Below are 27,179 nucleotides of genomic sequence, written 5' to 3' on the forward strand. Positions count from 1 at the left end.
CCTGCTCCTCTGATGCTGCCTGGCCTGCTGTGTTTATTCAGCTCCACACCTTGTTATCTCAGACTCCAGGATCGGCAGTTCCTACGATCTGCTTTTCAGCAAAGCCTGTGTTTCTGCAGATAGTTCCAGAACATTTTGAAAGTTCTTTCATTGCAGGCTGATAGGTCACTTACAGTTTCACTGTTCGCCACAACTCACCCCCCTACCGGATTTGTCCTGAAGCTGATGCCTCTTCACTAAACTGCACCCTGTAGCTGGTCCACAATTCAGTCTCCGTATCTTCATTCACTGACAGGAAAGGCTCATACACCGTGTGCGAACAACCTGTTTCCTCTTTTTCTTTCTCTCTCTCGCTCTCTTTCTCTCTCTCTCTCTGCCTCAGTCTCCTCAGCTCCCGTATTATCCTGTTGTTTAACCCAATCTGGGGAATACGGTGCCTATGAGTCAGCAGTTGATTAAAACCACAGGAGACTGGACCAATCTCAGGATAAAAGTGAAGTCTGTTTTTTGACTGCAGATCCCTGAGTCTCTGAAGGTGTGGGTGCCGTGAACTGAGAGAGAGAGTTAAAACCAACAGGACTACTGTCAAACGCTGGAGCCTTTTGGGAGAGATGGTGTGCTTCTTTTCTTATGCTAATTAGTTAATTAGGGTAATATTTCTTTTGATGACTGGCACATGCTTGGCTTTCTGGTGAGAGAGAGTATGGAACAGCAATGAAGGAAGATGAATCAGATAGCCCAGCACTGCAGCCAAGAAGATCTGACATCTGTAGTTTGGTCCTCAGGGAACAAGGTGACCACAACCAATGTAAGCTTTGTCACTCTGCTGTTCAAAGATCGAGACCAGAGACGGGAGAGGTGAGAGGAGACAGTGTAGGGGAGGGGAAAAGGAAGGGGAGAGCAGAAAGGAGAAGGCAGGGGAAAGAGGAGAGGGACAAAACAGGATGGGAGAGACGGAAGGGAAAGCCCAGAGAAGGGATGGGAGTGTAAAAAAAGTGTTTTGGTGAGAGGAGGGTAACAGCAGGAGAGAGGGGAGATAGGGCATTTCCGTCCAAATCTAAATTTAGAAGTTTAGCTTAGTACTCATTACAAGCCCTGCATTGGCTGATGTACTGTTTGGTTTCATTTTTAACCATGATATGGAGGTGCAGGTGTTGGACTGGGGTGAAAAGTTTGTGTCTTCAAATAAATCTGTTGGACTATAACCTGATGTCTTGTGAATTTTGACCTCATTTTTAGCCAGTAGAGCAATCACTTGCCTTTCTCAGACTTGAGTCATTTTCTTAGCAGTTTGCATGGATGTGCTTTAGCATCTATTCTACCAGTTCTTTTGGGATAATGACTCTATTTCCCATGTATAATATACCATCTTGGGCTATCTCTATTTTCTCATTAGTTTTTAAAACAACAGGTGCACCCTTATTGCTATCAGAGCATCCTTTTTATTACTTTTATCACTGCAACAGTTGGAGATTTGCATCTTGTTGGATATTTTGCTTGATTTGAGCAAGGTGTTGTTATGAAGCAGAGGTCCACCCCCCTCCCTCTGATAACTAAAAACAAAATACCCAGAGAGACTCGCCTTATCTCATAACCTGTTAAAAGAGGTGTGAAAAGTGGTGTAACCTGCCTCTCACCTCCCAATCTGTTATAAAGCAGCAGTTAAATGAAATGAACTCCTGACAATCACTCTGTAATCAACAAGTAACAATTTAATTATCTAACTTTAACAGTGAACAAATTAACACAACTACTTATAAACTGAACAATTCCCCCTTAATTACTAACTATTCAAAATAAAACAAAATTCTAATGGTATGCTATTCCAATAAATACAAGTCCCACTTACATAAACCAAAATTTTTAAACAAAACCAAAACTTAATCTCTCGAAATTACAGCCAGGATTTATCTTCTGCAATGTTCTGTGCCTTCTCCGCTGATCTTTAGTCAGGAGCACCTTTGCCCATCAAATTCTTGTGTCAGGAATATTAGCTAAGACTGCCGCTATATCTTTAGTCAGATGATGGTCACTGTGAGAGAATAGAGAATTCCATGAGAGCCAGTAATTTTCTCTTTAGAGCTGATGGGTTGTTAACTGTATTAGATGGCAGTTGCTCTCACACCGATTTTCAAATGTCCTCTTCTTTTATACCATTTATGACCTATTAACTTTTTACAATAGTATTGGTCCTGGGTTTTCAAAGCTATAAGACTTAAAATTAATTGCTTTTTAGTTTCTAAGTGCTTGGCTTAAATTAATTGGCTGATTTTCAAACTGGTTGCCTTAATAACAAAACAAACTACTGCCTGGATAAGTTAACCACACAGCCTTTTGATATGTTTCAATTTCAGGAGCTCTCTGTACACCTAAAAATTTTTAAAATCTCCATGCTTAGAAAAAACACATCATCTTTTAAAGGGACCACACTCTTCTCACATTTCATTTTACAAACATCAAATACTGTACTCAACATCACAACAGTGTTTTCTTTATAATCCAGGGAATGATGAGCTGCTGCTTCTTATTGAATCTAGAAAGTTTCATGCTCTGTAGTAACAACCTCCATTTTTTTCATTAGGAGTGCTGCTCTTGACAGCATGTCTGCAATTTGTGTCTGCTTCCTTTGATAGTATGTCATATCCAGATGATATCTCTAAACTAGAGTAATATTCCTTGAAGATGTTTCAGTGCACAAAGAAGTGATTTCAGGAAAATGCTCTGAAGGGACTTGTGGTTGGACTTGACTGCTATTTTGTCTCTCGCGTGTTTAGTTGTCTAGACAGCTGGTGTGTGATACTGAGTTACAGTGACAACACAAGTTCAATTCTGTACAAGCAGAGGGCACTATGAAGACCCCACCTTTCCAAACTCATCCCTTTTCTGAGGCCCTGCTATCTTCAAGATAAACTCACTACGTTATCTCTCACTATGAAAGAGCACCCAATGATTTTCTGGGATTATGGCCACTTTCATTCTCTAAGTTGATATTGTTGAAAATATTCACAAGATAAACAATAGCCAGGCACTTTCTCAATCTGAACTTAGCACCATTCAGTTTACAATAATGCCCCGGATGTCAGTGTAACCAATTTTCCTTGCTGCATTAGAGTTGCTCTAAGTCTTAGTTTTGTTGGCCTCACACTACAGGGTTACCAGCATTTATATTGTAGTATTTCAGAAGTGGCATTGATGTCACTAGTTGCTTGATTTTATTGAAGGCGCTTCATGTCCCATGCCCAAAGCCACCACGCATACTTGGCCATAATGTGGTGTAATAGTTCACATTCTCTTGTCAGAATGGGCAAGAATGTTGCCAAATAGTTAAAAAATCCAATAAATCATCAAAATACTATTACATCTGTTGGGTCATTCCATCACTGTTACAGTTAACACCTTTTCATGATCTGGAAATGACCTTATGCTGTCAGTACATGACTGAGGTGCTTGAGGTCAGGCATGTTTAAATGGAATTTTTCTGGATCAGCGATCTCTGTCAAGCAGTTATGCTGGATTTTAATTGTGGGCTGTGATGGCTTCTTTCATAATGTTTCCATATCCACACATTAGCAGATTATCCACAACATCTTTCACTCAAGAAGGATTACTAACTCTTTCTTAATGTCTGTGTTTATATTCCTCTGGAACCATGGAAGTGCTAAACAGCACGTTTGTATCTATGTCTCCTGAACAGTATCCAGAATGTTATTAGGGAGCTGAGGCTTTCAACTGGCTTCACTTGTCAGTTACCATCTTTTGCACCTAGGTTACTTAAAACTTTTGCATTTCCAAGTTGTGGCAAAATTCTTTTGATGATTGGCATCTATTGCCATGATTGACATGATTAAGATCTATTCGGAGCTTTGTTTTGATCCTTTACATTGATGCATACTCTCAGTGGAGTGAGAATGCTACTTTAATGGACGTCTTTTTTTCACTTGTGTGATGTCACATCAGGTTCAAAGCATGCCTTGAAGGCTTTTCAAATTTCTGCAACCTGATTTATTTTGTTCTTTGGAAAGAGTTAGGGTAGAGTACATGTTGTAGCAGTCTCTCATAAAGCTGTAGTTGCTCATGGCTGATATTGTTTGCTAATTAAGTCTGTCGCAATTTCATAATTTTGACACTGAGAGTGGAAAAAACTGCCAGTTCTGTTTCGTATCACTTCTCATTTTAACTGGCAATGGGAGAGGAAAGTCTGCAGCCACACGTTATTTCAGCTGTGGACATTCCTGTAACGTGTCTTCGGTAGTTGTACTTCTATCCAGCTCTTCAACACTGGGTCTCAGCTCCACTCTGACAGCCTGTAACAAGATCAAGGTGCAACATACTTGCTTGTTTTCTGTTTTCACTGAACAAGGCACTTGATAAGTACCTGCAGTGAGTGCCTCGTGGCACAGGACACATGACTATGGCAGGCTAGGAGGCACATGAGTACAGTATTACATTTCTATCCCTGGCATCATTGGAATTAGAGTGGGTTTAACACCTTGAACCTTTCCAGGATAGCTATTCTTTTTATTCACTCACAAGATGTCGCATTGCTGATTGGGCCAACATTTGTTGCGCAGCCACAGCATCAGGACTCCTGTGGTTCAAGAAAGCAGGTCATCATCCCCTTCGCAAGGGCAGTAAATGCTGGCCAACCAGTGACATCCCCATCCCATAAATGAATAAAAAAAATTGCCCTTGAGAGGACGGTGGTAAGGTACTTTCTTGAGCCATTGCAATCCATGTGTTGTGGTAGATGTACAAAGTAAGAGAGGGAGTACCAGGAGTTTGAACCAGACTCTAGCCTAGAGTTGGGGACTTTGAGTTGGATTCCAGACACCATGTAGTTGTCAACTGTTCAGACAATTCTCAAGGAGCCAGTGTGTCGGGACATTCGAGAGGTATATCCAGTTTCTGACTATCTGGAGTCCAGAGGGTCTGGGCCAGAGATTCAGCTTCCTTGACCTCCCAGATGCCTCTGCCCAATGTGTCAGGTTGTGGCAAATAACCACGACCCACAGGAGACCTGCTTGCTAGTGGACCTGATCACTGAACATCACCAGTGGCTGCTGTACATCATTTGACACAATTTAGCTCCCATTCCATGAGTCTGCATTCACAGAATATATATTTGTTTATTTGATACTTTAACCATTCAGGCAATGGATTACAAACTGGAAATGTAACCTTGGGAAATGCTTATCAAGCAACAGAGATAATATTTGACAAAACTAGACAATGACATTATTGACTGTCATAGGTTTTGTTCCCCAGATCAGCTCGGGATGCGTTGAGACAGCTGGTCTTTTCTCTTACCATCATTTCTGAGGTCTTCAACTTGTCAGTTTCAACCTGATATGCTACTCTGGCCCCAATCACTGGTGTTCAGGAACTCTTGCCAATCCACAGCCTGTGTATGTGATTACACAGCTCTCTGATAGGTCTCATTGAAACGTGTCTCATTCCAATAATCTGATTAATTGCTGCAAGATCAGTCTCTGCTCGGGTATTGAGGGTGATGTCCACATTGTAATGTTGCAGCTAAATTAAATCTTCAGACAACCACACTGGCACCTTTTTTGTAGGTGCTAGCCGGATTCTTGATTACCATAAGGAAGAATTGCTGCCACCATCCTCCTTTTATGATTGGATATCCAGAATCTGCTAAGTCTAAGTTGGTAAAGGAAATTCAGTTGGTAGTTCAATGAGAGAAGGATTGTGCTTTAAATAAGATGTCGTTTATTGCATAACAGCAATCAGGGACAGCTTACATTGATCTGATAGACATTGATAATGAGACTATGAGGAAACCTCAATGATTGGTCTGTCTCCGTCTCCCCTCCCCATCCACGGCTGTTCTCCCTTTCCCCACTCAAGTCCTTATAACATCATCAGATTGTCTGGTGCTTGATGCATTCCCCACCATTAACCCTTTCAGAACCAAAGTCTTATACAAACTTGGCTAATGTCACCTATCAGAAACCCAACTGCTAAATGTCCAACATGACCACAGTGAAAACCATGTAGTGAGCGGATGTGATGATGTTCAGCTAATGCTGGAGTTAGGGCATGTTGGAGTTAGTAAAGTATCCACCAGCCAGGGTCCAGAGTAGTCCTAGTGTTTGTCTCTCTGGACCATCTTACTTATCTTGGAGGGTTAAAGCTGTGGCAAGAACAAGGTGGAGAGGTTCTAATTCTCCTCACCATGTTTCAGGGAGGAGTACATGGAGGAACTCAATGAAGGCAATTTTTTTATTTCAAAAATATACTTCATTCATAAAAATCTCTTTACAGTCACAAATGCAGTTTGGTTCTGTACAGTAGCATATCAAGGAAACAAACAAACATAGGAGTTTGACTCTATCCAAACAAACCAAAAACATTTCTTATGCATACAAGACTATATTTACATGCATTGAGGCACAGGTTGTTGAAGGGGAGGGGTATCCGATAGCTGAACAGACCCCCATTTAACTTCGGCAGAAAGACCTCAGATAGTGGTCTTTCCCCACTGCATCTTGGTGGCAGCTGACCCAAGCTTTAATGCCTCCATCAGCATGTAGTCCTGGACCTTGGAATTTGCCAGTCTGTAACACTCAGTTGAAGTCAGCTCCTTGTTCTGGAAGACCAAAAAGTTTCAGGCAGACCAAAGATTGGTTTTCACTGAATTGATGGTCCTCCAGGTGCAGTGGATGTTTGTCTCAGTGTACATCCCAGGGAACAGACCGTAGAGCACAGAGTTCTGTGTCAATAAGCTCTCTCACAGCAAATCACATAATCACAGCAAAAACCACTGCATCTCTCTCCAGACTTCCGTTGCAAAGCTATATCCCAGAAAGAGATGTGTAACAGTCTCAAACCCCCACAGCCACCTCGAGGGCAGCATGCAGTGGCACTGACCGACCAGGCTTACATGAAGGATCTCACAGGCAGTACCCTTCTCACCTCCAGCCAAACGATTTCTTGGTGCTTGTTGGAAAGTTCTGGTGATGAGACATTCTGCCAAATGACTTTGACAGTCTGCTCAGGAAACCATGTGACAGAGCCACCCTCTTCTTCTCCCGCAGGAACACCATGAAGGTGATATACATCCACAACAAAAACAGAAATTGCTGGAAAAGCTCAGCAGGTCTGGCAGCACCTGTGAAGAGAAGTCAGAATTAATGTTTCGGGTTGATTACCCTTCCTCAGGAGCTTTTCTAGCAATTTCTGTTTTTGGTTCTGATTTACAGCATCCGCAATTCTTTCAGTGATATACATCCAGATGCTCGCATTGTTGCCTTGGTACCAGGAATGTCATTACGATTGCAAACTTTACCAAGGCTTTTTTAGTCAACCTGATCAGGCACATTACGACCCACCTCTGTGGCTGGTGGACCTTTTATCCCAGAGGTAGGGACACTTCCACTGCACCGCAAGATGCTTAGGGATGGAATTAGTGGTGTTTCACAATGACTATCTTATTAATGTTTTGAGTTGGTTGCCATGGATTAAGCAAATATAAGAGCACTTTGCTTTCTCTGTTACACTGTTTGAATTTCAAATGAAGGGTGAAGAGCAGTTTAAGATGCATCTCTGAGAATAGTTTCTGCTCCCTTTTCACAGCCTGTTTGATGGTTAAGCATCATTTCCATCCACAGAGGAAGTAAATAAACCAGTCACATAAACTGTGAATCAACTGGCTCCAGAACCTACATCTCTTTTCAAAAATTGTATTTATGCATGATATTTAAGAAAATTACATTTAGTGAGAGTTCAAATTTGACTTTACCTAAAATATAGTACAATTCAGTTTCTTTCAGTACAGTACATGGCAGTCTGAGGTGTCCCCTTACACTGACAATTAGAGATTATATTGACAATATATCCTTTTGCTTTGAAGCTCCAAACAAATGCAATCTGTCCTTGCAGCCCTATTTCGATTGACTGTCTCCATGAGTCCACATGGCTGTTTCGCCTTTTAGGGATTTTCTTTTAGGATGTCTACAGTGTTCCTGATGGGGTCCTTATCCCATTACTGAATGCCAAGCAGTTGTTTCAGGTGTCTGGAATCAGGAATGTGAACATCATATCCCGCCCAGTGAGGAGTGAGTGATTAGGACCTTAATGGCGCACAGGTTGATATGGGAGAGAATGCTGCAGCTGGACCAGCTTCCTGGCCACTGGATTTGAAGGATTTTGTGAAGGGCCTATTGTGATGCTTCTCCAGTGTTTTGAGGTCCCTGCTGTAAAGAAGAAATGGAGCATTAGGGATGCAATGTCTAATGCTAGGAATTTCAAAGTGAGTACAAGAGGGTGGAAATGACAAATCTATGGAGCTTTCAGCACAGCTCATGGTGGCCAGGAAGGAGCTCGAATACTAGCAAGGTGATAACGTCACTGAACTGGTATCCCAGATGCCCAGGGCTAATGCTGTGGAGACAGTGTTCTTGGTCAAAATCCCATCATGCCAGCTGATGGAATTTGAATTCAATGAATAAATTGGGAATTGTAAGCCAGCCTCACTATTGGTAGGCATGAAATTCTCGATTATTAGAAAAACTCATCTGGTTCACCGATGTTCTTTAGGGAAGGAAACCACTGTGACTCCAGACCCACAGCAATATAGTTGATTCTTAGCTTCCATCTGAAATGGCCCAGGTGTGTCACGCAGTTCAAATTAAATTAGGGATGGGCCTTACCAGCATTACACACATCCATTGAAAGAGCAAAAAAAAAGCAGCCTAGATTGATCGGTCCCTGGATTTGCCTGTGCCGGTAAACAAACAGAAATTATGATTTTCAGCAATGAGTGTTTAAGCTGCAGCAAGTGAAGCTGTCAGGTCCAGACTGATTACAGAATCCTATCATCCTGGCACTGTCAAAGGATGTTAGAGCACCATTAGCTTGCCCACTGGAGACAGACACTCCTGCAAGCTGGTGGTATTCGAGGATCCCCCTGCTTCAAAAGTTGAAAACAGTTTTTGGCGTAAGGTGTAAGACACCATTTCCTCCTGCATACTCTTTAATATCACTGAGTTGGAAACTGCAAGCCTTCCCAGTCTGAGGGTCACTGTGAGATACATAGCACAATCAGCAAAATTGCCTCTTTGCCCCCTCAGATATCTCTACTCCAGGGCAATTCAGCCAATCTTCTGATAACAGAAGGTTCAACACAGCAGTTCAAGAGAGCACCTTCTCCAGGGAAATTAAGGATGGGCAATAACTCTGGCCCAGTCAACAACCCCCACATCCAATAAACAACTGTAAAACTGGACATAGAGAATGAGAGAAACTCATTAGGTTGGACAAAGAGACTAACCATGATTCTACGTGTGGAGGCTGTGAGGTTGACACTGGTCACCCTCAGTGGCTTACGGAAGGGAACAAGCAAATCAAGAAAGAAAGGAAAAACATCGATGGAACACGAGAATGGAGTTCCAACAAATCAAATGCAAATGGCAGGCACAAAAGCTCAGTGACAGATTAGGAGGAAAAGAAAAAAAACGTAAATCAGCTGTGAAAAAAGACAAGGCAATATATTCCATTTCTGAGCAGGAGACAACTGCATTTTGCTCTCAGTTTCAGAGTGTGTGAGAGTGTGCAGAGGCTTTCTGAACTGCATATGAAGGAAATTCTGTTACATTCAGTTTTAGTGTCAGCCTCCTTCAATATGACCACACATATAAACATACAAAATAACTGCAGAAGTAGGCCATTTGGCCCCTCAAGCGTGCTTCATCATTCAATACATTCATGGCTGATCTGTTTGTGTTTTAAATTCCACATTCCCACTTAATCCTGATAACATTTGATTCTACCAATGTTCTGTTTAGGCCATTACATTTGCTGACCCATGCTGTTCTAAATTTGTTGATTGGCCTATAAATGTGTACACATGTATTCATTTTGGGAAATTTCAGTCATATGCCTTTGAAACTATAACTTAAGTCCAAGACCTTACATTGTCTTCCATAAGACAATAAGAAGTAGAAACAGAAGTAGGCCATTCAGTCCCTTGAGCCTGCTCCACCATTCAATAGAATCAATAGGATTCCTCATGTCCACTTTCTTGCTTTTTTCTTGTAACCCTTGAGTCACCTACTGATCAAGAATCAGTCTTCACCAGCCTTAGATATACACAGGACTCTATCCCCACAGCTCTCTGAGACAAAGAATTCTAAAGACTCACAACCCTCTGAGAGAAGAAATTCCTCTTCATCTCAGTCTTAAATTAGTGCCCCTTTATTTTTAAGACTATACCGTCTGGTCCTAGACTCTCTCATGAGGGAAACATCTTCTCAGCATTTATTCTGTCAAGCCCCATAAGAATCCTATATGTTTCATGGAGTCATAGAGTCATACATCACGGAAACTGACCTTTCAGTCCAACCAGTCCATGCCGAAGATACCCAAACTAAACTAGGTACACCAGTCTGCTCCTGGCCCATATCCCTCCAAACCTTTCCTATTCATGTACTAATCCAAATTATTTTTAAACGTTATAGTTGTACCCACTTCCACCATTTCCTCAGGAAGTTCATTCCACATGTTCCACTCTCTGTGTACAAAATTTGCCCCTCACATCTTTTTTAAATCTCTCCTTCACAGCTTAAAAATGTGCCCCCAGACTTGAATTCCCCCATCCTAGGGAAAAGACAACTATCACTAGCCCTATCTATACCCCTCATTATTTTATAAACTTCTATCAGGTTGCCTCTCACCCTCCTATGGTCCAGTGAAAAAAGTCTCAGCCTATCCAGCTTTTCTTTATAACTTAAATCTTCCATACTCTGCAACATCCTGGTAAATCTCTTCTGAACCCTGTCCAGCTTAATAATATCCTTCCTGTAATTGGGCGACCAGAACTAGACACAGTATTCCATGTCCTGTACTATCTCAACATGACCTCCTAACTCCTACACTCAAAGGACTGAACAATGAAGGCAAGCATGTCAAACACCTTTTTAACCACCATGTCGATATGTGACACAACCTTCAAACAAAAAAGAACAAAGAACAAAGAAAATTACAGCACAGGAACAGGCCCTTCGGCCCTCCAAACCTGCGCCAATCCAGATCCTCCATCTAAACCTGTTGCCTATTTTCCAAGGATCTGTATCCCTCTGCTCCCTGCCCATTCATGTATCTGTCTAGGTACATCTTAAATGACGCCATCGTGCCCGCCTCTACCACCTCCGCTGGCAACACGTTCCAGGCGCCCACCACCCTCTGCGTAAAGAACTTTCCACGCATATCTCCCTTAAACTTTTCCCCTCTCACTTTGAAATCATGACCCCTAGTAATTGAGTCCCCCACTCTGGGGAAAAAGCTTCTTGCTATCCACCCTGTCTATACCTCTCATGATTTTGTAGACCTCAATCAGGTCGCCCCTCAACCTCTGTCTTTCTAATGTAAGTAATCCTAATCTACTCAACCTCTCTTCATAGCTAGCACCCTCCATACCAGGCAACATCCTGGTGAACCTCCTCTGCACCCTGTCCAAAGCATTCACATCCTTTTGGTAATGTGACGACCAGAATTGTACGCAGTATTCCAAATGTGGTCGAACCAAAGTCCTATACAACTGTAACATGACCTGCCAACTCTTGTACTCAACACCCTGTCCGATGAATGAAAGCATGCCGTATGCCTTCTTGACCACTCTATCGACCTGCATTGCCACCTTCAGGGTACAATGGACCTGAACACCCAGATCTCTCTGTGCATCAATTTTCCCCGGGGCTTTTCCATTTACCGTATAGTTCGCTCTTGAATTGGATCTTCCAAAATGCATCACCTCGCATTTGCCTGGATTGAACTCCATCTGCCATTTCTCCGCCCCATTCTCCAATCTATCTATATTCTGCTGCATTCTCCGACAGTCCCCTCACTATCTGCTACACCACCAATCTTAGTGTCATCTGCAAACTTGCTAATCAGACCATCTATAACTTCTTCCAGATCATTTATGTATATCACAGACAACAGTGGTCCCAACACAGATTCCTGTGGAACACCACTGGTCACAGTTCTCCATTTTGAGAAACTCCCTTCCACTACAACTCTCTGTCTCCTGTTGCCTAGCCAGTTCTCTATCCATCTAGCTAGTGCACCCTGGACCCCATGCAACTTCATTTTCTCCATCAGTCTACCATGGGGAACCTTATCAAATGCCTTACTGAAGTCCATGTATATGACATCTACAGCCCTTCCCTCATCTATCAATTTTGTCACTTCCTCAAAGAATTCTATCAAGTTGGTAAGACATGACCTTCCCTGCACAAAACCATGCTGCCTATCACTAATAAGCCCATTTTCTTCCAAATATAAATAGATCCTATCCCTCAGTATCTTCTCCAGCAGCTTCCCCACCACTGACATCAGGCTCACCGGTCTATAATTACCTGGATTATCCTTGCTATCCTTCTTAAACAAGGGGACAACATTAGCAATTCTCCAGTCCTCTGGGACCTCACCCGTGCTCAAGGATGCTGCAAAGATATCTGTTAAGGCCCCAGCTATTTCCTCTCTCGCTTTCCTCAGTAACCTGGGATAGATCCCATCCGGACCTGGGGACTTTGTCCACCTTAATGCCTTTTAGAATACCCAACACTTCCCCCCTCCTTATGCTGACTTGACCTAGAGTAATCAAACATCTATCCCTAACCTCAAAGATTTGTGTTTCTGCACCTCTAGGTCCCTTTGTTCTACAACACTATTCAAAGCCCTACTATTAATTGAATAAGCCCCACCCTTGTTTGTTGTACCATATTCCAATACCTCGCATTTATCCAGATTGAACCCCACCTGCCATTTATCAGCCCATTGACCCAATTAATCAGGATCCTGTTGTATTCTTAGAAAACCTTCTTCACTATCTACTATGCCACGAATTTTGGTGTCATCCACAAACTGACTAACCATGCTGACTAACTATATTGACATCCAAATCATTTATAAAAATGACAAACAAAAGGCGACCCAGAACTAACCCCTGTGGATCACCGCAGGTCACATACCTCCAGTCCAAAAAGCAACCCTCCACAATTACCCTCTGTCTCCTGTCATTAAGCCGATTATGTATCCAATTGCTAAGCTCACCCTGAATCCCATGTGGCCTAACTTTACTGAATAGTCTACCGTGCGGAACCTTGTCGAAGGCTTTACTAAAATCTAACTAAACAATGTCTACTGTTCTGGCTTCATCAATCTTTTTGTTAATTTCTCAAAAAATTCAATAAAGTTTGTGAGATATGATTTTCCTCGCACAAAACCATGCTGATTATCCCTAATCAATTTTTGCCTCTCTAAATGTCCATAAATCCTATCTTTTATAATATCTCATACAATTTACCCACAGTCAGACTCACAGATTTATAGTTCCCTGGTTTCCCCTTAGAATGTTTCTTAAACAAAGGTACAACATTAGCCACTTTCCAGTCATCGGGGGGCACCTCACCCATGGCTATAGATGATGTAAATATTTCTGCAAGGGGTCTCACAATTTCCTTCCTTCCCACAGCATTCTGAGATACATTAGATCAAGTCCCGGAGATTTATCCACCTTTATATTCTCTAAGACCCCTGGAATTTCTTCTTCTGTAATGTGAAATTTAATTCTCTGTATTCTCTTGACTCTGTTTCTTTCTCCACAGTAAAATCTGACACAAAATATTAATTTAGTATCTCTCCCATCTCCTGGGGTTCAACACAAAGACAGCTTCCTTGATCTTTAAGGGCCCCTAACCTCTCCACTTACCCTCCTGCTTTTAATGCATTTGTAGAATCTGTTTGGATTATCCTTAACATTGTCTGTCACTGCTATCTCATATCCCCTCTTTGCTTTCCTGATTTCTCTCTTTATTTGATTAAGAGATTCAATTGAAACAAGTTGTCTATATCTAAAATAAGATTCTCATTTATTCTTGACTAGAACCTCAATATCTTTATTCATCCATTGTTCCTTAATCTTACCAGCCTTACCCTTAACTCTAAGAGGAACATAATGCCTCTGAACTCTTCTCATCACACTCTTGAAAACCTCACACTTGTTAGACATCCTTTTACCTCCAAACAGTCTAATCCAAATGACTTTTGAAAGTTCTTGTCTCATTAAAATTTACCTTACTCCAATTAAATATTTTAACTGTTATACCCTTTTCCATAACCATTTTGAAACTGTTAGAATTATGATAGTTAGAGCCAAAGTGTTCCTCCACTTTTACTTCAGTCACCTGCCCTGCCTTATTATCCAAAAGAAGGTCTAGTTTTGCTCCTTCTCTAGTCGAAGCAGCTACATATTGATAAAGAAAATTTTCTTGAACACATTTGACAAATTCTTCACTATCCAAATCTTTAATACTATGGTAGCCCCAGTCAATGTTTGGAAGATTAAAATGCCCCATTATTACAACCTTATTATGCTCACATATATATGAGATCTCCCTAATTGTTTGTTTCTCAATTTCCCTCTTACTATTTGGCGGCCTATAGTACAATCTAATCGAGGTGATCTTTCCTTTCTTATTTCTAAATTCTACCCATATATTTTCACTGGATGTTGTTTCAGAAGTATCTTCTCTAGTTACAGCAATGATGTATCCCTTAATCAAAAACGCCACCCTCACTCCTTTCTTGCCTCCTTTCCTATCCTTCCAAAAGCATCTAAAATACAAAAAATTGAGCTGCCAGTCTTGTCCATCTTTCAGCCAAATTTCTGTAATAGCTATGACGTCCCAATCCCATGTTCTTAAACATGCCCTGAGTTCATCAGCCTTACTTGGTAAGTCCTCTTGCATTGAAATAAATGCAATTTAGTTCTTCAGAGTTACTACATTCTGATTGATTGATTGATTGATTGATTGTCACAGGGGTGTACCGAAATACAATGAAAAGCTTTATTTACAAGCGGTACAGGCAGATCACAGCAAGCAAAGGATGTACAGATCAAAAAGACTGAGAGACATACAGGTTACATTGCAAGTTACATTATTTGAGGCTAGAGTCCATTCAACAGTCTGATAACAGCCAGAAAGAAGCTGTTCCTGAACCTGCTTGTGTGTGAGTTCAGGCTATCTTCTGCCTGATGGAAGAGGTTGTAGAAGGTCATGACCAGGGCGTGATGGGTCTTTAATGATGTTGGCGGCCTTTCCGCAGCAGTGAGCCGTCTAAGTAGAGTCCATGGATGGAAGGCTGGCTTCCGTGATGGTCTGGGCTGTGCACACCACCTTCAGTAGTTTCTTACGGTCCTGGGCAGAGCAGATGCCATAACAGACCATTATGCACCCAGACAGTATTCTTTCAATGGTGTGTCTGGAGAAGTTGGTGAGGGACTTTATGGACATGCCAAGTTTCCTGAGCTGCCTGATGAAGCAGAGGCATTGTTGTGCCTTCTTGACTGTCACATTTATGTGGGAAGTCCAGGATAGGCCATCGGTTGTCGTCATTCTGAGGAACTTGATGTTCTTCACTCTCAACCTCAGTTCCATTGATGTAGATAGGGATGTGTTCTCCTCCTTTCTTGCTAAAGTTGATGATCAGTTCATTAGTTTTGCCGACACTGAGAGACAAATTGTTTCCACTGCACCACGTCACCAAGCCTCTATGTCCCTTCTGTATTTTGACTTCTCTGACTCTCTCGTGTCTTTCCTTTTTAATTGAAGTGCTCTTTTCACATTCAGAATCTTCTCTATTAATCTTTCTATTTACACTGCTACTTAGAATTCCTCTACTCCCTCTCTCTATCAGTATAAAGTCTCCCTTAATGGAACGAGCAAATCTCCCTGCTAAGATATTGATCCCTTTCCAGTTCAGGTTAGACCCTTCCTTTTCAAACAGGACTTTTCTATCCAAAAAAACATTCCAATTGCCCAAAAACCTGAATCCCTGAACAATACACCAACTCTTCAGCCATTGAATGAGATGAGATCACTTCCTATTCTTCTAAACTCCAATGAGTCAAATTTCGACCTATTTAACCTTTGCTCATTTGACCCTCCATACCCAGGGACCATGTCAGTGATCCTTCTCTGAACTACTTCCAGTGAAATGATATCTTTCCTTAAATAAGGGGACTGAAACTGCTCAAAGTCTTCAGGATGTGGTCTACCAACATCTTGTATAGTTGCAGTAAGACTTCCCTACTCTTATACCACAACCCCCTTGAACGAAGGCATATATTCCAGTGGCCTTCCTGATTACCTGCTGCACCCGTGTTAGCTTTCTGTGTTCATGCACAATGACTCCCAAGTCCCTTTTTGCTGCAGTTTTTCTCTGTTTAGATGTTATGTTTTTTGTTCTCTCTTCCAGAATGAACAACTTTATATTTTCCCACATTATACTCCATTTGCCAATTTTTTTGCCCACTTACTTAACCTGTCAATATCTCTCTGTAAACTATTTGTATCCCTCTCGCAGCTTGTCTTTCCATTTATTTTTGTGTTGTCTACAAATTTGTTTATAGTACATTTGCTTTCTTTCTCTAAATTATTCACATATACTGTAAATAGTTGCGTTCCCAGCACTAATCCTTATGAAATCCCCACTGATTACAGGTTTACAAAGTGAAAAAGAACCTCTTATCCCCACTTGCTGTTTCTTGCCCACTAGCCAGTTCTCTATACACACTGATATACGATCTCCAACACCATGGGCTCTTATCTTATGAGTTAACTTTTTGTGAGATACCTTGGTAAATGCCTCCTGGAAGCCCAACTACAACACATCTACTGGTTCTCTTCCATCCACTCTGATTGGGATTTCCTCAAAAAACTGTAATAATTAGTTAGACACAATTTTCCTTTCTTGAAGCCATTTTGACTCTGATTAGATTGTGATTTTTCAAACATGCTGCTATTACTTCCTTTATAATTGATTCCAAAACTTTTCCAACAGTGGATGTTAGGCTAATCAGCCCACAGTTACCTGCTTTTTTGCCTCCCTTTCCGTTTGAATAGGGGTGTTACATGGCAGTTTTCCAATCCTCTGGTACTTTTCCAAAATCTAAGGATTTTTTAGAAAATCACAACCAATGTATCCACTATCTCTGTAGCTACCCCTTCTCAGATTGTAGGAAGCAAGCTATCAGGCCCAGGGGATTTATCTGCCTTTAGCCCCATTATTTTGTCTAATACGACTTCTCTAGTGATGGTGATGGTACTTAATTCCACACCCCCTGTATTCTTTGGTAGTTTGAAGTATCTTCCATCATAAAGGCTAATGCAAGATATCTGTTTAATTCCTCTACCATTTCCTTGTTCCCTATAACTTTCTCCCAGATTCATTTTCTAAGGAGCCTATGTTCACTTTGACCTCTTTCTTCCTTTTCATATTATATATATATAGAAGCTCTCATTGTCAGTCTCCTAGTTAAGCTGAGATTGAATTTTAAAATTCTCAGCCTTGTTTACAAATTCTTCCTTCTCTACAACTTCCTCCAGCCCCACAACCCTCCAAGTTATGCAAGTACCATCTAGCCTCTTGAGTATTCCTATTTTTAACTGTTCCACAATTGCCTGCCATGCCGTCAGCTGACTGAGCCCTGAGCTCTCAAATTCTGTTCCTAAATCACTCCACCTCGCTCTCGAATCTATGTCCTCACCTTAAATAAAGGGAATTACTGAAGAAAGAGTTGTTCAAAGTGGATGTGAAAATAGATACTCAGATGAGCAGTGACAGATATTTCATATCACTCAGGAAAAATTTATTCTAATCAAAAAGAAATACTTGATAGGAATCACTTGTGATTAACAAAGGTTGTCAAGGAGAGAATCCAAACAAAAAATAAGGTATCCGAAATGGTTAAAAGTAGTGGTAGGCCAGAGGATTGGGAATTTTTTTTTAGGAACCAATAATAAGTAAGTAAAAGGTCATTAAAAAAGATAAAATTGTTTATAAAAGTAAATTGGCAAAAAATATAATAACAAACACCAAGGATTTCTATGAGTAAAAATGAAAAAAAAATAGCTGAGGTAAGTGTGGGATTCTTGGAAGTTGTGACTGGGGAGTTGATAACATGAATCAGGGAAACGGTAAATAATGTAAACCCAAAATTTTGTATTATTTTTCACAGTGGAAGTCATTATAAACGTCCCAGAGAACACTCATTACAGATAAGAATTAGAATTAGAATTATGTTTTATTGTCATGTGTACTCAAGTACAGAGATAAAGGAGTAGAATGAAAAGTTTAAAATGTCACCATTCACGGTGCCATTTAGGTACAAGGTGCCTAGGTGCAAAATCTTAGGTTATAAAGTAGAAAAATAAATAAATACGTTAAATGTTCAACATTACAGTTCTTGTCAGTATAAAGTAGTAATTACAGTCCTTCTTTAGCCATGGGCCAGCAGTCACTCCACACTGGGCTTTCCCCAGGAGGGCTCGATCTTTCTCCCACACTGAGCTCGATCTCTCCCCGCGCTGGACTCGATCTCTTGATGCCTGCCCCTCCACACTAATTTGAGAAAAGATTTTGTAACAGTCTCTATCACGAGGGACAAAGTATTTGACAAATTAAGGGGACTAAGGGCAGATAAACCACCAGGACCTGATGGCCTGCACTCAAGGATTTTAAAGAAAGTAGCTGTAGAGATGATGGAGGAATTTGTTGAAAATGTGCAAAATTTATTAGATTCTGGCAGGGATGGAAAATGGATGGAAAACCACTGATGAGACTCCCCTGTTGAAGAAGGGAGGAAGACAGAAAGCAGGAAACTATAAGTTAGTTACCTAAAATTTGTCATTTCAAAAATTAAGAAGTGTCCACTATTAAGGTAGAAATAGCAGGGCATTTAGAAAATTCAAGTAAATAGAGTCAACATGGTTTTGTGAAATGAAAATTATGCTTGACAAATTTGTTCTTTCAGGATATAACAAGCAGAATTGATACAGGAGAATCGGTAGATGGAATGTATTTGTATTTGAAGAAGATATTTGATCAGGTGCCACGTGAAAGATTGTTGCATAAGGTAGAAGCTCATGGTTTTTGGGAGTAACATATTAACACGGTTGAGGATTGGTTAATACACAGAAGACAGAGAGTCAAGTATAAAGGGTCCTTTTCAAATAGAAAAGGTATAGCTAGTGGAATACCACAAGGATTCGTGCTAGGGCCTTAATTATTTATCATCAATATTAATGATTTGGAAGAGGGGGCAGAATGTAATGTATCCAAATTTGTCCATGATATAAAATAAGGTGGGAGATCGTGTTGTGATGACGACGTAAAGAATTTGCATGGGGATAGAACAAAAACAGAAGTTGCAGGAAAACCTCAGCAGGTCTGGCAGCATCTGCAAAGAAAAATCAGGGTTAACATTTCAGGTCCAGTGGCCCTTCCCCAGAATCATGCATGGGGATAGGTTGAGTGTATGGACAAAATGTTGGCAGGTGGTATTTAATATAAGCACATGTACTTTGGAAGTAAGAATCAAAAGACAGACTATCATTGAAATGGAGTGAGGCTTAAAACAGAAAAAATTGGCACTTCCTCTGTAGCTGGTAATTAAGAAGGCAAATTAAATTTTGGCCTTTGTTAATAAGAGGTCGAAGTTTAAAAATAGGGAACTTCAGTTACAACTGCACAGGGTGTTGTTGAGGCTGCATCTGGAGTAGTGTACAGTTTTGATTCCCATATTTAAAAAAAAATTTTGGCATTGAAGGCTGTTCAGAAGAGATTCATTAAACTGATTACTGAAATGAAAGGGGGTGACTTATCAAAAACAGCTGAACAAGTTGGGCCTTTATTCATTAGAGTTTAGAAGAATGAGGAGTAATCTTATTGAAACATACAAGATTCTGAGGGGCCTTTTCAGGGTAATCCTTAAGAGAATGTTTTCACTATCAGGGGAATCTTGAATAAGGAAGCAAAGCAGAGGCAAGAAGGAATTTCTTCTCCCAGTGGGTAGTAAATATCCAAAATTCTGTACCCCAGAGATCTGTGGAGACAAGATCACTGAAAATAATTACAGAGGAATTATATAGATTTTTGAAATATTGTGGAGTTGAGGGCAATCAGTGGCTGGCATGAAAGAGGAGTCCAGGCTTGGGGTTGATCATCCATGGCCTTACAGAATGATGGGGCAGGCTTGAGGGACTTAATGGACTACACCTCTTTCAAATTTTCTGGCATTTCTTCTGTAAGACACTCCATAAAACTTCACTCTTTTTGAGTCTTTTTGACAATCTGCCTTATTGTCACCCTGTGGGTGTGATATTTTGTTTTTAGATATTTTCAATTCAACCTGTTCAGAGATATTATCACACACCTCTGAACAGGTGAGACTTGAACCTAGGTCTTCTGACTCAGCGGGAGGAACTATCACTGTGTCACAAGAGCCACCAGTTTGACCCTGCCTTTTCAAAGCACATTGGATATTTTATTAGATTAAAGTTGCATAAGATTGTTAAGAATCTGGCTGTGTTGTTACAAGCTGATGTCTGAATGCTCTGATGTTTAAAATAACAAACTGAAGTCAGGAAGGAGAGCAATCACAAATAGACAGGAGCCTGAGCTGATTGGTATGTTAATAAAAACCTGGCAGATATCCTTTCAGTTGATTGCATATTACAGATCTGATTGTGATGCTAAACACAGAAAACATCAAATCCTCATGTTCTATAGTCAAAGCATTAACATATGTACAAATTCTTGTTGCAATTTCTGAACAGCTGCTCGATGAATTGAGATTAAACATTGCCCTATTGCATGAATTTTACCCATTCAGGTGATACTTTTTTTGATGCCAATGTAACTTAAATAGTGCAAGCTCTTCAGCTCATTTACCCTATGATTAATGCTCTCTCAGGGGTTAGTCATGCTTGTGTTGTCTCTCAGCTGCAAACAGCCATTGTTCCCATAGTGTCTGCCTCACATGACACACTACTCATTAGCTCCTGCTAATTAGTGTCACTCGACATCTCTACAACAAACATTGTCACAACATTCTCCTTCAAAAGAAAATGCAGCTATTCTGTGTAATCAAATATCAATATTAATTCATCAAACCATCATGAGAGGGAGGGACTGTGTGTGAGAGAGAGAGAGTGTGAGGGAGCCAGAGTGTAGGAGAGAGAGTGTGTGAGTGAGACAGAAAGTTAGAGTGTAAGTAAGAGACGGAGTAAGTGTATGAGGGAGGGTGAGTAAGTAAGGGAGGAAAATGAATGTTAGAGAGCTTGAGAGTATATGAGTGAGACAGACAGGGTGAGTATGTGTAGAAGGGAAAGAGGGTGTGGGAAGGAAGGAGACTGTCAGTGAATAATGAGACAGAATCTTACATAGTCCACCCTCCACCTGTTCCCTCCCGAAGACCTGTCCACAAATCCGCTGGCAGTTGTGTGAGCCCATCATGGAGTGTGCATTACCAGACATGAAAGCGAGCCCAGTGTTACTTAAACACAAAAATAGAACAAACAACCGGGGATGCTAGCAATCTGAAACAAACAGAAATTGCTAGAGAAATTAAGTAGGACTGGCACATCCATGGAGAGAAAACAGAGTTAACATTTTGAGCCCAGTGACCCTTCTTCCAAACTGATAGCAGCTAGGTAAAGGTGTTATAGATTGGGGGAGAGGGGGTGTGGTGAGCAGATAGGTGGAGATAGAAAGAGGAAAAATGGGCAATCAAAAGGATTATTGATAGCCTGGGAAGAACAAAAGCTAGATAGGTGATAATGAGGCTATGAGTGTTTATAAATGAGTTGGTTAGTCAAGATGGTGGCAGAGCGAGACGTTCCAGCTGGAGCTCTTGTGCTCTGCCCGTTCTTTTCTTTTACTTCTTTTTTTTTCAAACTTTCAACTTTTACTGACCAGAGGCGAATGATGGAGACCAAAGGGAGCTGGCACAGGAGCAGCGAGCCCCAGAGTCAAAGCCCAGGCCAGGCTGATGTGGCAGCAGCAAGTCTAGGCAAGTTCCAGGCCATGTCAGCATGGAGTTAGCGAGTCCAGGTGAGTACGGAAGCAAGGCCCAGGCCAGGCCTGCATGGAAGCAGCAAATCCAGGCGAGTATGGAGGCAAGTCCCAGGCAAGGCCAGCATGGGGGCGACAAGTCCAGGTGAGTCCCGGACCTGAGTGGAGCAGAGGCCAGAGCAGGGGCAGCGGCGGGTCCCTTGGAGACTGCAAGTGAGGCCTCCAGGATTGATGCCCATCATCTCCTATGCACTTGGCCCAGTGGTTTGAAAGCTGGCACAGACTTGGTTAAAAGACTAAAGTGTGAATACTTTTTAAAAGAAAGCTTCTTTTATCCTTTATTCTTTCATTGAACTTTTATTTATTCTCTCAACTCTGTAACAAATACTCAAATATACTCTACCTGGGTACCCTGTGCCTAGCATGGTGCTGAGAGGTGACATATACAAACTTTTCACTGCACTCATTTGAGTGCATGTGACAATGAAGGCTAAATTCTAATGCTAATTCTGGTTCTCCTCGATGACTTTTGCCCAACCCCACAATCCATGTTTTGGCTTGACATGTTTTGCTTCCAACACAGATAAAACATTTTCACGCACTCATAGCCCCGATTATCACTTATCTGGCATCTCTTCTCCCCTGGCTCACTATCAACAATCCCTTTATATGCCTAAATCTTCCTCTCTCTCACTGAGCTCCATTTCCACCTATGCACTCACTCCTTTTCTCACCCACCTCTTGTCATCAACATAAATTTCACATTTTCCTAGCTGCTATCTGATTCCCTATCTGTCACTGATTCAGAATGTTAACTGTTTTCTTTGCACAGATGTTGGTGGGGAACACAGAAATGCCAGAGTTACTAAATCAATATTTTGCTTCAGATTTCGAATCGGAGGACACTAGTACAATCCCAATACTAACAGATAATGCAGAGGTTATAGGAAGGGAGAAAGTATCAACAAAGATAGTGGATCCATTGATTATAATATTAAAATTATCTGGATGTGGGAAAGGTTCAGTGGATTGGAAGCATCTAACCATAGAAGCATACAGTACAGAATCCCCTTTTGGCCCATCAAATCTGTATTGCCATAAAATAGACTACAACCTGCACTAGTCCTACTTTCCCACACTAGGTTCTTGGCTTGCATGTTATTACACTTCAAGTGCTCATCTAAGTAATTTTTAAAGGTTGGAGATAGTAAGAACTGTGGATGCTGGAGTCAGAGATAACACAGTGTGGAGCTGGAGGAACACAGCAGGCCAGGCAGCATCAGAGGAGGAAGAAAGCTGATTTTTTGGGTCGGGACCCTTCTTCAGAAATGGGGGAGGGGGTAGGGGGCTCTGAAATAAATTGTGAGAGGAGGGGTGGGGCTGGGGAAGGTAGGTGGGATGGTGATAGGCGAGTGCAGGTAGGCAGTGGTGGGGATTGGTCAGTGAGGTGTGAGGAGCAGATAAGTGGGAGAGAAGACAGACAGGTCAAGGAGGCGGGGATGAGAGGGAGATAAGTAGGAGAGGCGGGGATGCAAGGGAGATAGGGAGGAGAGAAGATGAACAGGTCAAAGAGGCGGGGATGAGAGGGGCTGGGGAAGGTAGGTGGGATGGCAATAGGTGAGTGCAGGTAGGCAGTGGTGGGGATTAGTCAGTGTGGTGGGAGGAGTGGATAGGTGGAAGAGAAAACGGACAGGTCAAGAAGGCGGGGAAGAGAGGGAGGGTTGGTCATGGGATGAGGCCGGGGGTGGGGAGATTTTGAAGCTAGTAAAGTCCACATTGAGACCATTGGGTTGTAGGCTCCCAAGGCAGAATATGAAGTGCTGCTCCTCCAGTTTCTAGGTGGCGTTGTTGTGACACTGGAGGAGGCCCAGGGTGGTAATGTCGTCCAGGGAGTGGGAGGGGCAATTGAAGTGGTTCGCGACTGGAAGGTGTTGTCGTTTGTCGCGTACCGAGCGCAGATGCTTTACAAAGCAGTCTCCGAACCTTCGCTTGGTCTCACCGATGTACAGGAGGCCACATCGGGAGCAGCAGATGCAATAGACCACATTAGCGCATGTGCAGGTGAACATCTGTCTGATGTGGAAGGTTCTTTTGGGTCCTGTGTTGGAGGTGAGGGAGGAGGTGTAGGAGCAGGTGTAGCACCTCCTGTGGTTGCAGGGAAAGGTGCCAGGGGTGGTGAGGCTAGTGGAGAGTGTGGACCGGACGAGAGAGTTGCGGAGAGAGCAGTCCCTATGGAAAGCAGATAGGGGTGGGGAGGGAAATACATCCTTGGTTGTGGGGTCAGATTGCAGGTGGCGGAAGTGGAGGATAATGATGCGTTGAATCCAGAGGTTAGTTGGGTGATACGTGAGGACAAGGGGCATTCTGTCTTTGTTTTTGTTGCGGGGAGGGGGTGTGAGGGTAGAGGTGCGGGAAACGCAAGAGATACGGTCGAGAGCGTTTTCAACCACAGAAGGGGGGAAGAAGGGGTCCTTGAAATATGAGGACATCTGTGATGTTCGGGAGTGGAACGCCTCATCTTGGGATCAGATGTGGCGGAAGCAGAGGAGTTGGGAGTAGAGGATTGCATTCTTGCAGGAAGGAGGGTAAGAGGAGGTGTAGTCTAGGTTTTGATTTTTAGGTTTTTAAAGTTTAAGATTTTTAAAGGTTGTCAGGTTACTGCCTCAACCACCTTCCCAGGCACTGCATTCCAAACCCCCACCATGCTCTGGGTGAAAAATCCTTTCCTCAAGTTGCCTCTAAGCTCCTGCCTTTCATTTTAAAATTATGCCCCTCATTATTGATTCTTTGACTGAATGAAACAGCCGCTTTCTATCACCTTGTTCGTGCCCCTCATAATGGTATACACCTCTGTCAGGTTCCCCTTCAACCTTTTATGCACCAAAGCAAACAACTCAGGCTTATCCAGCCTTTCTTCATAGCTGAAATGCTCCATCCCAGGCAACATCCTGGTGAATCTCCTTCTTCCTCTTTCCAATTATGTCCTTCCTATTGTGCAGCAACCAGAACTGCACCCAGTACTCCAGCTGTGACCTAACCAAAGTTCTGTATAGCTTCAACACGCCCTCACTGCTTATATAATCTATGCCACCACTGATAGAGCCAAGCATCCTTGTATGCCTTCGTAACTACCCTATTAACCTGTCCTGCTGCCTTCAGATATCTGTGGACAGGCACTCCGAGATCCCTCTCTTCTTCTACACTTCCTAGTGTCCTACTATTTAATGTAATATCCTTAATCAAACAGGATGGGAGACAGAAATTTATCGAGTTAGTTTACAACGTATTGTTGCGTAATTGCTCAAATCCATTCTTAAGGAAGGCATAACAAGACATTTAGAAAGTCAAAATGCAGTTCATCAGAGTCAGCATGGTTTTATGAAAGGTAAATTACATTTGACTAATTTGCTAGAGTTCTTTGAAGATGTAACAAGCAATGTGAATAATGAGAATCGTGTACATGTCTTATATTTTACTTTATTCTTTATTCATTCACGGGATGAGGGTGTTGCTGGCTAGGCAGCATTAATTGCCCATCCCTAATTGCCCAGAGGGCAGTTAAGAGTCAACCACGTTGCTGTGGAGTCACATGTAGGCCAGACCAGGTAAGGATGGCAGTTTCCTTCCCTAAAGGACATGAGTGAACCAGATGAGTTTTTCCAACAATCAATAATGGATTCACGGTCACCATTAGATTCTTAATTCCACATATTTATTGAATTCAAGTTCCACCATCTGCCATGGCGAATCACCTGGCAACGACCTAGGAAAAGACAACGGCAGAAACAGCCCTGTCGACCGTGCAAAGTCCTCCTCACTAACACCTGGGGGCTAGTGCCAAAATTGGGAGAGCTGTCTCACAGACTAGTCAAGCAACAGCCTGATATAGTCATACTCACTGAATCATACCTTACAGACAATGTCCCAGACACCACCATCACCATCCCTGGATATGTCCTGTCCCAACGGCAGGACAGACTCAGCAGAGGGGGCGGCACAGTGGTATACAGTCAGGACGGTGTTGCTCCAGGAGACCTCAACATTGACTCCGCACCCCATAAAGTCTCATGACTTCAAGTTAAACATGGGCAAGGAAACCTCCTGCTGATTACCAAATACCATCCTCCCTCAGCTGATGAATCAGTATTCCTCAATGTTAAACAACACTTAGAGGAAGCACTGAGGATGGCAAGGGCACAAAATGTACTTTGGGTGGGGGATTTCAATGTCCACCACCAAGAGTGGCTCGGCAGCAGTACTACTGATCAAGCTGGTTGGGTCCTAAAGGACATAGTTGCTAGACTGGGTCTGCGGCAGGTGGTGAGGGAACCAACAAGAGGGAAAAACATACTGACCTCATCCTTACTAATCTGCCAACTGCAGTTCCATCTGTCCTTGACAGTATCAGTAAGAGTGACCATCGTACAGTCCTTATGGAGACGAAGTCCCGCCTTCACATTGAGAACAACCTGCATCGTGTTGTGTGCCACTATCACTGTGCTAAATGGGACAGACTTTGCACAGATCTAGCAACTCAAGACCAGGCATCCCATGTGGCACTGTGGGCTATCAACAGCAGCAGAATTGTACTCCAGCGCAATCTGTAACCTCATGGTCCGGCATATCTCCTCTCATACATTACCATCAAACCTGGGGATCAACCCTGGTTCAATGAAGAGTGCAGGAGGGCATGCCAGGAGCAGCACCAGGCATAACTGAAGATGAGGTATCAACCTGGTGAAGCCATTAAACTGGACTATTTGCATGCCAAACAGCAAAAGCAGCAAGTGATAGACAGAGCTAAGTAATCCCACAACCAACAGATCAGATCTAAGCTCTGCAGTCCTGCCACATCTAGTCGTGAATGGTGGCGGACAATGAAACAACTCACTGGAGGAGGAGGCTCCATAAATATCCCCATCCTCAATGATAGAAGAGCCCAGCACATCAGTGCAAAAGATAAGGCTGAAGCATTCGCAGCAATCTTCAGCCAGAAGTGCCAAGTGGATGATACATCTCGGCCCCCTCCAGTGGTCCCCAGCATTACAGATACCAGTCTTCAGCCAATTCGATTCACTCCACATGATATTACGAAATGTTTGGAGACACTGGATACTGCAAAGGCTATGGGCCCTGACAACATTCTGGCAATAGTACTGAAGACTTGTGCTCCAGAACTTGCCGCTCCCATAGCCAAGCTGTTCCAGTCCAGTTACAACACTGGTATCTACCCCACAATGTGGAAAATTCCCCAAGTATGTCCTGTACACAAAAAGAAGGACAAATCCAACCCAGCCAAT

General features: G+C 42.3%; 2 protein-coding genes across 2 annotated transcripts in view; one reads left to right on the forward strand and one right to left on the reverse strand.

The window, feature by feature from the left end:
* LOC109923558 (cyclic nucleotide-gated olfactory channel-like) overlaps nucleotides 1-27,179 on the reverse strand; it is a 73,697-nt gene that overhangs the window by 44,753 nt on the left and 1,765 nt on the right. The window lies entirely within an intron of this gene.
* Nucleotides 564-27,179, forward strand: part of LOC125484896 (TSC22 domain family protein 1-like) — a 57,582-nt gene continuing 30,966 nt past the window's right edge. Inside the window, exons 1-2 of the mRNA XM_048605479.1 lie at nucleotides 564-614; nucleotides 21,784-21,918. The gene's annotated coding sequence lies outside the window, so the exon portion shown is untranslated. The remainder of the gene's footprint in view (nucleotides 615-21,783; nucleotides 21,919-27,179) is intronic.

This window comes from Rhincodon typus, chromosome 14 (genome assembly GCF_021869965.1).
Source record: "Rhincodon typus isolate 14 chromosome 14, sRhiTyp1.1, whole genome shotgun sequence".
Taxonomy (NCBI): domain Eukaryota; kingdom Metazoa; phylum Chordata; class Chondrichthyes; order Orectolobiformes; family Rhincodontidae; genus Rhincodon; species Rhincodon typus.